Source organism: Argiope bruennichi, chromosome X1 (genome assembly GCF_947563725.1).
Source record: "Argiope bruennichi chromosome X1, qqArgBrue1.1, whole genome shotgun sequence".
In the NCBI taxonomy this organism is placed as follows: domain Eukaryota; kingdom Metazoa; phylum Arthropoda; class Arachnida; order Araneae; family Araneidae; genus Argiope; species Argiope bruennichi.
In genome coordinates, this window is record NC_079162.1 from 118,313,784 (window position 1) to 118,327,901 (window position 14,118).

Consider the following 14,118-nt stretch of genomic DNA (forward strand, 5'->3'; position numbering starts at 1 on the left):
CAGGAGCGCTCATTTTGCGTATATAGCACTGCAAGTGAGAAAATAACAAAGCAAAACAGTACTACATATGCGCAACAAAGTAATAGTACTGGCGCAAGCTCCCATTTAAAAGTCTTTCATTTATCTCTTAAGATATCCGATTAAGTTCGGAAAAGAATTTAAAAAAATTAATGTGTATATGATGTTTTTATTATTATAAGGATAAAATTATGAATAAAAGTGAAATTATTTAAATATAGTAGCTTTTGAAGAGAAAGCATATTTTTATGTTAATTTTAACATTTATTTATAAAAACTAGGAGTGTTCTAGAGAAAAAATTTTTTACAATTTTTTATTTTTCTTTGTAACATTATATGTATAATATATCTTAGAGTGTAACTAACTATTTTCTAAGAATTTCATTCAAAAATAAAATTTTTGTTTGTAATATATGAAATTATCTACGAAATTTTGGAATTTTTTTCAACAATATTAACATTAAACAATCCTAAATCCACTTTAAGAATATTTAACATCAAATCCATAGTTCATTACATATTGCATGAAATAACGGATATTAATTATAAATTTCATTAAGTAATTTGATTATTTTTTGAGATATGACGATACTCGTACAGTAGCATTATGAAAAAATTTGTTCTTCAGAAAATGTATTTAAAGCTTTTAAATTCTTACGAATAAGTATTTTTAAATTCTTACGAATAAGTATTTTTAAATTCTTACGAATAAGTATTTTTAAATTCTTACGAATAAGCATTACTTACATGTCAATAGTTTGTTATTACTTGGCTTCTAATTTACATAAAGATAAAGTATAAATATCATTGGAAACAGAAACGCACCTATTTTTTGAAACAGCAATAAATAAATTTTTAAAAAATGCGAATTCTTATCCAAATTCATGTTTTTATCCTAGTCGGATTCCTTAACTGCGACATCTAACCAACACTCTACAACGCTTTCAGTTGATACTATTAATATTTATAACTGAGACATTATTTTATGGACACCCTGTATTTTTAAACTATCAAAAGTTTATTCACCTCTGAAAATGTCTCTAGAAATTGATAAATATGACCTACACAGAACATTGGTGCATTGAAAATATTTTGTCGTATTTTGAGTATCCAGAATTATTATAAATACCTTAATATGTTTTTTTTTTTTTTTTTCCGATTCGCTTTACGATCTGAATTTAGCTACAAATTTTCAGTAAATACTTTTCTTCTTCTTAAACTTCTTTAGATGTTTGGAACAGCTGTAATTTTATAGTATTTCCCTCCTTTTTTCTATTGATCCTTAACCCTGACGCATGCATTCTAGTACTTAGTTTGCGTATCGAATAACAATTTTAAAAAAAAATTTAATTGATTACTAAATTAACGTAATATTTCATTTAAAACACAAAAATCTCAAATCTACTTTGCGCTCTAATATGAACTTATTCAATATATATATATATATATATATATATATATATATATATATATATATATATATATATATATATATATATATATATATATATATATATATATATATATATATATATATATATTGTCATTTATTACAAAAACGGAAAAAGATTTAAAATTTTTAATCCTTTAAATCCAGGTCTCCCAGAATTTCTCTCCGTTTTCAGCAAAATGTTTTTACAAATATATCAATTCTGAAAGATTTTTTTTTTTATGGTAGTCGGTCTTCTGATTCTTTATATTTTATAATTATTTTTAAAACTATTATGTTAAAATTCTTAAAATATTTATTGCATTAGAAATCACTTGATGTAAGAGTCTTTAGTTAATATTTTTTATTGTTCCATAAGTTTTCTCTACTTATTTTTAAAATATCTAGAAAATGCTTTTCTAGTTTCGTAAAACTGTTTAGTTTTTAACTTTTTTTAGTTTCTAAAAACTTTCAGAAAAATTCTTCTGGAAATTTAGTTTTCAAAGCCAAACTAATGAAATTGCAATCATATTTGAAAATAAACAGTTTAATTTTATTTGAATATTTTAATATTTGAAAATAAATAGAATAATAAAAGTTCCAATAATCCTATAACAGTATAAAAATTTTGTATATTATTAATGTAGGGATAAAATAAAAATTATTGTTTTTGATATCTTCCTAATTTCTTTTAAAATAGTTTGAAAATATTTTGTATTAGTCATTTCATTACAACTTACCACTAGATTCATTTAAATTGATGTCATGAATTCTAAAGTTTTTATAGAACAAAAAAAAAAAAAAAAGAAAGAGAGAAAAGAAAAGAAAGGAAGAAAGAGGAGGGGGGAGAAGGATCAGAATTAATCGCGTTCAATTACTCTTAATCCCAGTTGATTATTTAAATGGATGTGAAGTGACGCAAGACGAGTAAAGATGTAAAAAAAAAAAAAAAAAGTGAAGAATTAAACGGATAGTATCCTTTTCGGCAAAATAATGATAAAAGAAGAAAATTTTACCATACTAATTTAAAATTTGCCGAAAATAACCATCTACCCCCGGCGGGATTCGAACCCGCAATCCCCGGTTTAGGAGACCGATGCCTTATCCATTAGGCCACGGGGGCTCAATGTAACGGTGATTTTAAAGATAGTAACGAAGAAACAGCTGAGTCGGGTCGTTGACTTGTTTTCCCCCTTCTTGAGCGCGGTTAATTGGCTGTTTCGCCCTGGTTACTGTACATTTACTTTCTAACGAAAGATTACCAATAAGTGGGATCGTGAGATATTCACTTCCTAAAATAAAATAGAAGACATGTATCTGTCATTGTTTGAGAAAGTAACGTAAAATTTGGTGTGTAAAATGATAGACCTATTAGTTATTCAAGCAAAAGATTTTTTGAGCATTTGTCGAGCTATAGAAGCTATCCGAAAATTTCACTTTCTGTGATGATTTTGTAGTCTCTAATGTGACTTGCACGTCTATAAATAAAAAATGCATACTTTAAAAGTCATTATGAAATAAAGAGAGAAAATTTTAACATTTTAGATTTGTTTTTCGGCATCTTGATTTTGTCGATTGACATCCAATTTTCACAGCTGTCACTACTTAAAAAAAAAAAAAAGGGGGGGGGGGGGAAGGGAAGAGGAGGGTTATTTTTTTAAAAAATTGAATGAATTAAATTAAAAAAAGCTTGTTATTAATTTAGTATCTAGGATTTACTTCGATATAAAGTGTGAAATTCGCATTAGAGCCAAATAATTCTCCGATTTCGTAACTCCTCCCAATCAGGGCCGAATTATCAAATAGAAAAATACCTTGTGGGGGGGGGGGTCTCGAGACATTTTTTCTTGTTTTGTTTTCTGCGATGCTTTTAAGGAATTTCATTTTGTGCTTTCGTTAGAGTTCTTAATTTTATTTTGTTATTTCAACTGATTGTCAACATTTAATTCAAAAGATTTTCTTTATGTTTTCAAATTCTCTTGCATATGAGTATGATCCAAATCTTTATTGTTGATTGACTGACTCGCAAGTCTTTTGGACCTGGCAAACTTTGCATTAGCGTATATCGATTACATTTAAAAATTCTGTGATTTTTGTACAGTTCTGCTTAAAATTATTTTTTAAATTTTCAATTAAAGATTTTCTTATAAGCGTAATGCTGGATACACTATCTTGAAGGTGACCCACGATAAAATATTTTGTTATTTTGATTTGTCATAATAATTGTTGCTTTAAAATTGCTTATACAGATATTAAATCAAATCACTTAAAAATTATCTGGAAGTTGGGGAGGGGAAAGGGGGTGGGGAAACTTGTTTTTCCTAAGAGATTTTACTGGGTTTAATATGACCCTCATACCATTATTAATTTTCGAAAATATAAGCTACAATATGAATAGCATTATAATTGCCCATCTTTATACACACTTTGAATTCAAACTTTTCTTTTACTAAGAAGCACGAAATTTGCTGACTGTGTTTGACAATTCCAAACAAATAATTCGCTTTGTAAACGATCTAAATTACCCTATGATGACCCAAACAGCGAAAAGACACCTTATCATTAAAGTATTTTCTTATCTAACAATCTGTTGGAACTTATCTTTTGAATAAAAGCAGTAAGTAAGAAGGTAGGTGTTTATTGGTTGTATTCTAAATGGAATCCAAAACCTCAAAACGGAATTTCGTCGTTTCTCTCAGATAATGGAACATTGGCATACTTTGGTAGATACCACTAATGAATTGCGCATTTATTTATTTCTCGTTTTCACAGTTGTGACGCTGGTTGGGCCAACAGTAATTCCGTCCAGTAGTTAGTAGAAGGGTAGGATTGGCTATGTTATAGAATTCACGTAAGCATGCAGCTCAAATTGACGGGCATTCTGTCCTGTCGAGAGTTCCGGCATGTGTTAGATAACCTAGACTAATCTAACGTTTCTTATTCTTTAGTTATGAATATCTTAAATCGCAATAAAAGATCAGTTCTCTTCAAACAATGGCATAAAAAAGACCACATATTATCTGTACTAATATATCGTCTCTTATTTTCTACTCAGTGGTCGGCCAAATAACACACTCTGGACGTGTACTATTGTGGAAGTATGAAGCGAATTTAACCCTTCGCACTAGAGAAGTGACTCATGGTCATCATTCAAGACGGTGCACCATTTTGACGTTTTATTTATTTATTTTTCGATTTTGATTATTAAAAATATCTACAAAATGATAAAAAGATGTAAATTAACTTTCCAGGGAAATTCAACTTGAAACAACTATATATATTTATTTTTCAAAACAATAAACAAGTCCCTTGTATTAGGTGAATAATTTTTCATCGAATTAAGTTTCCGAGTGCAAAGGGTTAATTTATGAAGACAAGCATCAACTAACACAAATGAAAATTCTGATCGAAAGAAATGCAGATATGTAGAGTTAATTCTCTGAAATATCTAGGGTATATATTGTGCTAATCGTCTTTGGTGATTGATTTGTTCGCCAAGAATATTAATAGTTTAGGCTGTAATATATTAATATAGGATGCATAATTCTCATTGATCAGAACCAACGAGCGCCGATGTATTCCACCGAACCGAGTAAACCGAGCTCCTATTGGTTTCTGGCCAGAATTTGTGTATGTCTCAATACTGACTCACTTGTCCGCAATGGATTCTTTCAAAACTTCTTCTTCATACATTTTTTTTTTTAGAAATTCAAAACACTGAAGAAGAAAAACTCACTGTCAAAATACTCATTTATTAGTACTAATGAGCGTCGATGTGTTCCACCGAAGATCTTTTCAGTGTGTATCATACAGGCTATTTTCATTTTTAAAAAATTCAAAGCAGTTTTTAAATGAATAATTTCTATTTATGTTGAGTATGCTGGATCATTGTGAGTATATCAGAAAACCAAATGGTTTGATTCTTGAACATAAAACACAACCTAAGCGTTTGAATGCGATTAAAATTATAACAGTAATTCTATAAATTTGTGGTAAAGAATTGGTCAGATCAGGTAATTTTCATCCATGAGGCTTTTACTGGACCTAAAAGACTCGTATGACGTGTGGCCAGCAGAAAAAACAAAAATACAAATTCTAATAAATCTATTCTTTGTTCCATTATTTTATATAACTCTGAAACAATTGTAACTGTTTTTTGAAAGGCACAATTTTCATTTATTTCTTAGCAGAATAGAAAGCCTAACTGATGGAATTCTGGCAAATGTATTTAGCATTCCAAGTGTCTAAAAAGACAACAAAAAAACTATTTAGTTAAATTTTTTGTCAAAATTTGTCAGAAAAGGGCATTTTTATTTCAGGTCAGAATTTGTCGAACAATGAATGTATATAACAATCCCACTTAAAATGAGCTTGGACGTTTCAGGACTTTTATTAACTTGCTCAGACGCTGGGTAAAATTGAGAGTCTTACAAATCATGAATTATTTTTTATAATAGGAAGCAAATATTTTTAAAAATATTTTAAATGATTATTGAAGTATATACTACAATAACAATATTTTTTCCTTGTATCCGAATCATTCAAGTGCTTTAACATAATTAATAAGTAATCGGAAAATTCGATTATACTAAATATTTTTAATTCATTCATTTTTATAGTTTTTATAAGAAATACATTCGATAACGCATTCTCAAAATTAAAACCTCCCATTACGTTTTGAATTAATAATTGAAATGCATAACTTTTCCCACGAATAATGAAATTAAGGCACTTATGTGGTATAAAGCTGATGCATCGGCGGTATTTTTTATTATCATTTTCTAAACCACAGCACGCGATGAAATTGACACTGAACTCGGTTAATCAGAGTTTGCTTGTGATTAAGCAAAGCATGAAAGCATGGAAATATTTTCAACTGATTACCGAAACAAAATGCGAATTCCATTTTCCCACACTTTTTTTATATCCATTCCCAATAGAGAGAACCCTTTTTTCCTATCATTACTCTCTTCTTTCATATGACGATTGAAGAGAGGAAAGGGTTCCCCCCCTTCCAGCTACATAAAAAATATCCCTAAGGGGTGGACTATGTTTATAAAAAAATTCACAAAACTGTGAAAAGCGGCAATAAAAAGAAGGGAGGCGACTGAACTTAGCAAAAAAAGGAGAAAGGCGCATCGCCCTGTGAAAAAAAAAACTCTTTTTTTCCCTTGCATTTTATTCAGGTTTTTTAACGAATGTTTTTCTGTTGGCCTATCCTTGCGGACGCAGAAGGCATTTCCCCTCCTGAGAAACCAGATTTACATCTGTTTTGCTGTCGGAGAAGGGGAATTTGAAATCCCGGTAAAGGAAAAACTGAAACAACGGGAAAAGTGTATTTTGGAGAGGTTCGGTTTTTCCGAGCGAGTAGACATCGTTGGCTGCTAATCCCGTTCCCCGGATTGTCACCGCCTAGACCTACAGCTAATAGAATTAAGCTTGCCAAATAAAATAATTGGCCGCCTTTTGTGTGACTTTAAACGGGAGTAGGAGCCGCCGAAAAAACTTCTGGATCTGGCAGGGAGGAATTGCAAGTATCAAGGGGTTACTGGGGAAAGATATATTGCGCCAATCATGTCGCCAAAGCTAGGACTTGATAAAATCAGATAAGAAATCATATGAATAGTTTGCCCGGGTCTGTTATGCCTCCAATACATAGAATTTAAGGGGACAGTAGAGTTTGAAATAAACAAAAATGGAATAAAGCTAATGTGAATTAGCTTTATTTTAGGATTAATTTAGAATTTCAGGAAGTAAAAAAAAAAGTGAGAAATAATCCATAAAGGATTTTTAAAAACTAATAATTTAGGAAATATGCGCAATAAATGCTTATTTAATTGAAGTTGTCACTTTCTATGCATATGCGATTTTGGTACTTTTGTTTAATATTAGAGTTCCTGAAATTGTTTTCGCCAATGAAATGAATTAAAATCGAAAAAATTGGCCATATTTTTGGCCTGAAACTTTATTACTTCAAATATGCATTTACACTACATCAAACAAGATTGACCAAGTTGCGCCAAACATATGGCTTGAATCATTCATTGTAGATTTTTACATAAAAGTATTTTTTTCCCCTATTATTACGGCGCATCTTTCTAAACTCTCCTTTCTGCTTGGAAAATTTTTCGACTAAAACATTACACCATGACCCCAACCAGCTAGTGTTGTTAATGAATACATTTTAAAGAAACAGTTGACTTTTCGTATTGATATTTTCATCTCGCATCAGGTCTTGACCGTTTTATATGTTGCGGTAAATGTCAATAATACGGTGATTATGCTAAATTACCGGTGATTCTTCATAATCTCCTCTAAACTTATTGGCGATTATGATTAATTACCGATGATTGTTCGTAATCACCACTAAACATATTGGTGATTATGCACAATCACCGGTAATTATACATAATCACCAGATTATTATATTTACCGTAACATACGTATATATTCTTTCGCTTCAAGTATCGCTCTCAAAATTCATTCATTTACAATTAAAGAATCAAACTAGCATAAAAAGTTCATATCAAATATAATAAATTAAGTTTTAGTGACACAGCTCAATTAGCAGACAAAATCAGCGATAAAATATATTGTTCAACTTTGCCACGCAAAATAGGCGATGCATTCGATGGCTGGTAGCCCTTTTAAGAGCTGCTGCGTCGGCGGATTTGTAGGTTCGTTTGAGCGCAAAACACCGAGCGCAATAATCTTTTGAGGATTACGTACGCTGCTAACCTGTCCACAACCACCGATAAACATCGGTGGAAGTATCTGCTGAAAATAGTTTATCGATAAAATAGTGCATGTATAGTAAAACACGGATTTATATACCAGAAACAAAATAGGTCTTCATAAATTATATATATATATATATATATATATATATATATATATATATATATATATATATATATATATACTATTTGCGATTTTGATATATAAAAAAAAGTTTAGAGAAAAACAAATGAAACAATACATTGAAATATATAATTTTAATAAAAATATTGTTCTCTGCTTCCATATATAAATTCTTCGAATAAAATTTTAGATAGCCTGATGATAATTAAAATAATTCAAAACAAATATCACAATATTACGCTAAAATAACTTAATAAATTCTGATTAGTTTTGTAAAACTGAACAATAAATTTTAAGTCTTGCAAAGTTTCTTGTAAATAATTAGAAGCCGATCGGTTTATTAATTTTTATTATAATTAAATTTGGTTAATTTAAATCTTATCTTTCATGAAACATTTAGTGAATCATAAGATTTTGAAATATATTTTTGTTTGTGGTTTAAGAAGAACCAGCTTACAAATGTACAAAAATTATCTTTTTCTTACCCTCAAGAAAAACAGGCTATATTTTTATCGTCATCAATTGTTGCTTTGATTAAAACTGTTAATTTATAAAAAGACAGTTATTAGGTTTTAATTTTAAGCTAAATTTCTATGAGCTCTTTCTTAACTTGACTTCTTTCATGGTTATAATTTTCTATGTCTAACAATGAAATTTTTTTGTCGAATTTTTCAATTACTTCTTTACGTAGAGGAATTTTTACAGTTTGCTCAGTTATATGGATCCATTTATAATAAAATATTTTAATATTTTTTGGACTTCACTGCTAGCTCAATGATCAATCTTCCTGAAACTTTGATTTCTTACGAGAGGAGCTATCTTGTTATGGATTTTATTTCCGTAATATTTATAATAATGAAATATATTAGAAATTAAAATTTAGAAAATGATAAAAATGAAAAAAAAAAAAAAAAAAGCTTAAAAAAAACACGATTTAAACATTATAGTAAAAAGTAGAAAATAGTTTTTTTTTTCTTTCATAAATTTGGAGATTAAAATAAAATCATAAAAATGTGGCCTACTGTGAAACAACTCATGAAAAAAACTAAACCACAACGGATGTCATAAAATGAAAATTTTGAAACATTAATTAAATTAAAAATATTTTTTTTTAATTTAATACATATTTAAGAGTACTTCTGACATAGACGAAAGATTTTAGGATATTATTTTAAAACTCTTGATCTTTAATAAAATAATTATTTTCGAAATATTCTAATAAAAACATGTTTTACTTTTTAAAAAAATGTTTTTTATTTTTTTTATTTTTCTGTTTTCTTTATTTATCAAAGTTTTACATCCAAAAGATCTTCAATAGCACATACTGTAGATTTTCTTATAATCCTGAATTTTAATGAATTTACATCTATAAACCTCTCTAGCTAGAATTTTTTAACAGCTTTATTTAATCTCCCTCTTCTTATTTGAATAACAAACTATTTATTATGACAAGTTTTTTCTCTCTTAAATTTCTCAGACTTACGATTTTTAGACGACGAACATCATTGAATCATTCTTCATTCTAGTTTGAAATACTGTAGATTTTCTTATAATCCTGGATTTTAATGAATTCACATCTATAAATGTTTCACAGAAGTATTTTTTGTAAGTATACACTTAATTAAAACTTAAAGATTAAAAACTTAGAAAGACTAAAATGTTCAATGATTCTATAAGAACCTGGAGGATAATTTTGTAAATCCACTATAATGACCAAGAAGTGACCATTTAGTGATCTAAAATGGAAACATTTCATTTAATAATCATTTTCACAGAAGAATAATTTGCTGAATTTCAAATTCCCCATCTTTATATATATCTTAAATACTTCAGAGCGAAATCTTTTACACAACTGTCCTTCTGCTTAGTTTGCTAGATTTATAGAACAATTTGGAGTGCATGAATAATTTTTGTCTTCGCGGGCAGCAACGATCTCTTTTCCGAAACAGGCATAAGTTATAAGGGAAAGAGAAAAATGAAGAAAATCGCACTACGAGCCCACTTGCATTTTAATGAAAAACCATCCTTGTTTTTTGCTGACAATATAGTATACGAACACAAATATTATAATTCACTGTAACTGATAATTAGAAATATTTATGTATATCACCTTTTTTGAAATCGCCTCCAGGTGATTAGTTTGCTACATTTCAAACTTCCATTTTAATATGTCCCTTGGATACGTAGAAGAAGTGACTCCACGAGTACTTAGCATGTCAATTATCACTTCCTCTGAGGTTCAGCAATGATGTGGTTGTGTTGGCCACATCTCCAATGATGGGATATACCTCTTAAGTGCCGTTACGACGCTCTGTGTGTGTCTTGAGACAGGCACATTTTGCCCTCTTTTCCCTCTCTTGTGGTTTTTCAGAGTTCTTTGACGTCTGTTCATTTTACCGAAAATTTGCAAGAAGCTCCCAACCGACGTCCACAGGTGGGGGTGGTCCTACAGTGGGTCAGTTGGCAGATTTTTGACCATATCCGTAAAGGCAACTGGCCTTCAGAATGGGGCTTTACAGGAAGGGAAGTACGTGGACTGGTGAAGGCGATGTTATAACTTAACGTAGTGTCCATATTGATACCACAATGATATGATTGCTTAGATTCACAAACGACCATATACTAAGTGATATCTTTATGAATTTTATTTCGATACATATTTTGGAAACTTTTGAAAGAATTCTTTCAGAAAATCTTTCATTTACTTATTTTGAAATATTTTTTAAATAATTCTGCAATTATAAATAGTTTTTACTAAAGCTGAGAGTAAACACTGCTTTTCCGAAACGGCATCATATTATTAATTATTAGTAAAAGAAAGATGGAAACAGAAAAATTAGGGAAAGTTTGCTTTTGTCAAAAATGAAATCCACTTGAATTTCAACGAAATGTCCAGCTTGATTATAAACACAAATATTAGTATTTGCTGTTATCGATAACTAAAAATCCAGTCATCAAAGTACCTTTTCTTGAAATAATAATAATAATAAAGACCTGTTATTATGTTAGTAAAATTTATTAGACATTTTTAATTAAATCAATAATTTTTACCTGCGCAGATACAAACCATTTCATTCGCAAAACAGCATCATATTCCGGTATTGAAAACATGAGTGGGTAAACCCATAATTTCCACCAAACTTAGTAATGCATTATATAAGCTTGAAAGCGAGTTATTTTTAGAGCTGCTAAAATTTTTTCAATCGATTCTGATGCGGTAATAAAACATGTTTTCAGTTTCGCTACGATAAATAGCTCAATTTAGCGAAAATTGTAATTTTTTCCACTCTGGTTCTCCGTATCTCATGTGCTCTTCATAATAGAAAAATAGTCCAAAAGGAAAAGACAGAAATATAAAAGAAATCATTGCTGTACAGAAAATCTCTTTTGGTTAATCTGAAATCTTTAAATTGCAGTTTATGAATTACACGTGTCTCTTGGATGCGCACATGCATTTCTGTTGTAAAAACGAAAATAAAAATGAAAATGTTCAATTTTAATTTATAAAATTTATAATAGGTGCTTTCATTTAATGTTGATTTCATTTGTTTTATAGATTGCAAAAACTAATATTTTCAGAGTGTAAGATCTCGCGCTGAAATACTTACTCTTCAGATGTATTTATTGTATTCAGATGTCTTCATGGAAAAACCCATTTGTTCAACTTTTGCTCTCATTATCTTCCACTCATCATATTTATGTAAGAAATTGTTTTCTAGCACGAAATTAATTATTCGATGCTAAAATGATGCCTACCAGAAATCAGGCTTTAAATTGAATTGGTTTTTATGGAACAAGAGTTGTGGAGTTGATATGCTGCTCGAAACAAAATTATAGCATTATAATGTGAAAATATGAAACTGTCGAGAAAAAAGGTGACGAAATTCCCTCTAAAAATAAACAAAACTTATATCGGGGAATAGAATTTAATGGATTTTAAAATTAAAAAAAAAATGAATATGAGGTATTTTTATCAAGTAAAGCTTACAATGAAATTGTAGACGTTTGAAAAAATTGAAATCGCTCAACATTGAAATATGAGCATCCTGACAGAATATGGCGGACAGACATTTGGATGTTCGAGATGCTTTAAACTGAAAACGACTAGCTATTAACATCGTAACTACATAAACTTTCCGAGAAAATACATGATCATCGTTCATATTGCTTAAACTCAATAAGAGTAATTTTTCTATTCTTTATTTTTAATTAATTTTTTTACTTCAAAAAAAAAATAAAGATATATTTACCACTTGTACCGATATTTCTTTAAATATCCCGATGATTTATTATCATTTTTAAATAGTGTATTGACCAAGCTGTTTCACATTAAAAACTTTCCAACTTCTGATATAGATTAAACGCAAGCTTATCTTGGACTTTTACTGAAGCATCTGATCCCACCAATACTAACATTAGCAGCAGTCGATAACCAAATCCAGTACCTATCCACGTGCTTCCAACAAACATGCATACAAATGTATTGCTTAAGTTATTTCTCCTCCAACCACTGTTTAAAGGGCTTTTCAAGGATGTCAAGGCGGAGGGTTTAAGGGAACAATAGATGAAAAGGGACTCTCCCTATGTTCTAACAGCATGTAATATCACCTACAGAGACGCTAATGCTGTTTAAATAGACCTCTCCAAACAGCTTGGGGCTTGTGTATTATTTGCACCTTAGTTTCCGCCCCCAGGGCATAGCTACCGTCACTCGGCAGTGAAAAGAGGGGAGTGACTGGCGTAGGTCACTCTTGAGTGGATTACGTCGTGTTAGGTCACCGACTGGATGTAGGTCTCCGATTGTATGCAGGACTCCCTTCCCGAGAAGGGAATGCAATTTATATCCTTAACTCGGTGTTCAACGCCATGTAATCGAGTTATTAGGGGTAGGGTTGGGAACAGTGCGCGTCAGGTTTCAACTCTCGAAGGCATTTTTTAGGGGAGGGGATTGCAAACGCAAGGGAGAGAAATCTGCATATGAATGCTGCAACTTCCGCTGCAAATGTTGGCACTGACGTTTTTGGAAATCTTGCGGATGTATTGGGTGGATTTTGAGCGGAATGACGTACAGTGACGCAGGTGCTTTACGATAGCTTGTTCGGTGTATGTTTGTAGTGTTATTTTCGAAGAAACTTTCTTTCAGCAAACTGGCGTTTCATTATGCAAGTAGTAATTAGTTGATTATTTGCCCATGAATGATAGTGAATGAAAATGAATCAGATTGTTTCTGAGATGAGACAGTAATTCTCACTACAGTTAGAAATTTCATGAAGAAGAATGAATAGAATTCTAAGTATTGCAAACATTAGGAGCGTTTTTGCGTGAATAATTTTAAACTCCAAATAGTAATTGTAATTCTGTGATAAAAGCATTTTTCTAATTGCGTTTTTAATAAATAAAAAAATCTAGGGTTTCAATTCATGTGATCGTAACATCCGTTTTTTCAGATAACGCAGCTCTTTTTTTTAATGATAAAGAAAAAATATATTTATTTAGTTAAATAACTAATTCTTTATTCAATGTGATCAAAATGTTATAAAACTGTCAGGAATGTTATAATTAGATGGTTTCTGTGGCGACAAACTTCTTGATAATAACAGAATGTTTAAAGAAAAAAGTATAAACAGATATCTGAATATAGCGAAGTTTTAAGTGAGTCTCTACAATGATAATTTTTAACTTTAAATATAAGGATAATTAATTCTGTGCCAAAAATAAATTTTCTTATTATGTTTCGTATAAACAAATTCCAAACGAGTGCTTCATTAATATGGTATCTAATAATACCATTTGCTTTCCGTAATTTGTAA

The 14,118-nt window shown here is 30.0% G+C and overlaps 1 non-coding gene across 1 annotated transcript; it reads right to left on the reverse strand.

Moving 5' to 3' along the window:
• Nucleotides 1–2,497: 2,497 nt before the first annotated feature.
• Trnar-ccu (transfer RNA arginine (anticodon CCU)) lies at nucleotides 2,498–2,570 on the reverse strand. Its single transcript has one exon. It is a non-coding gene; the product is annotated as a tRNA-Arg (tRNA).
• Nucleotides 2,571–14,118: the final 11,548 nt, after the last annotated feature.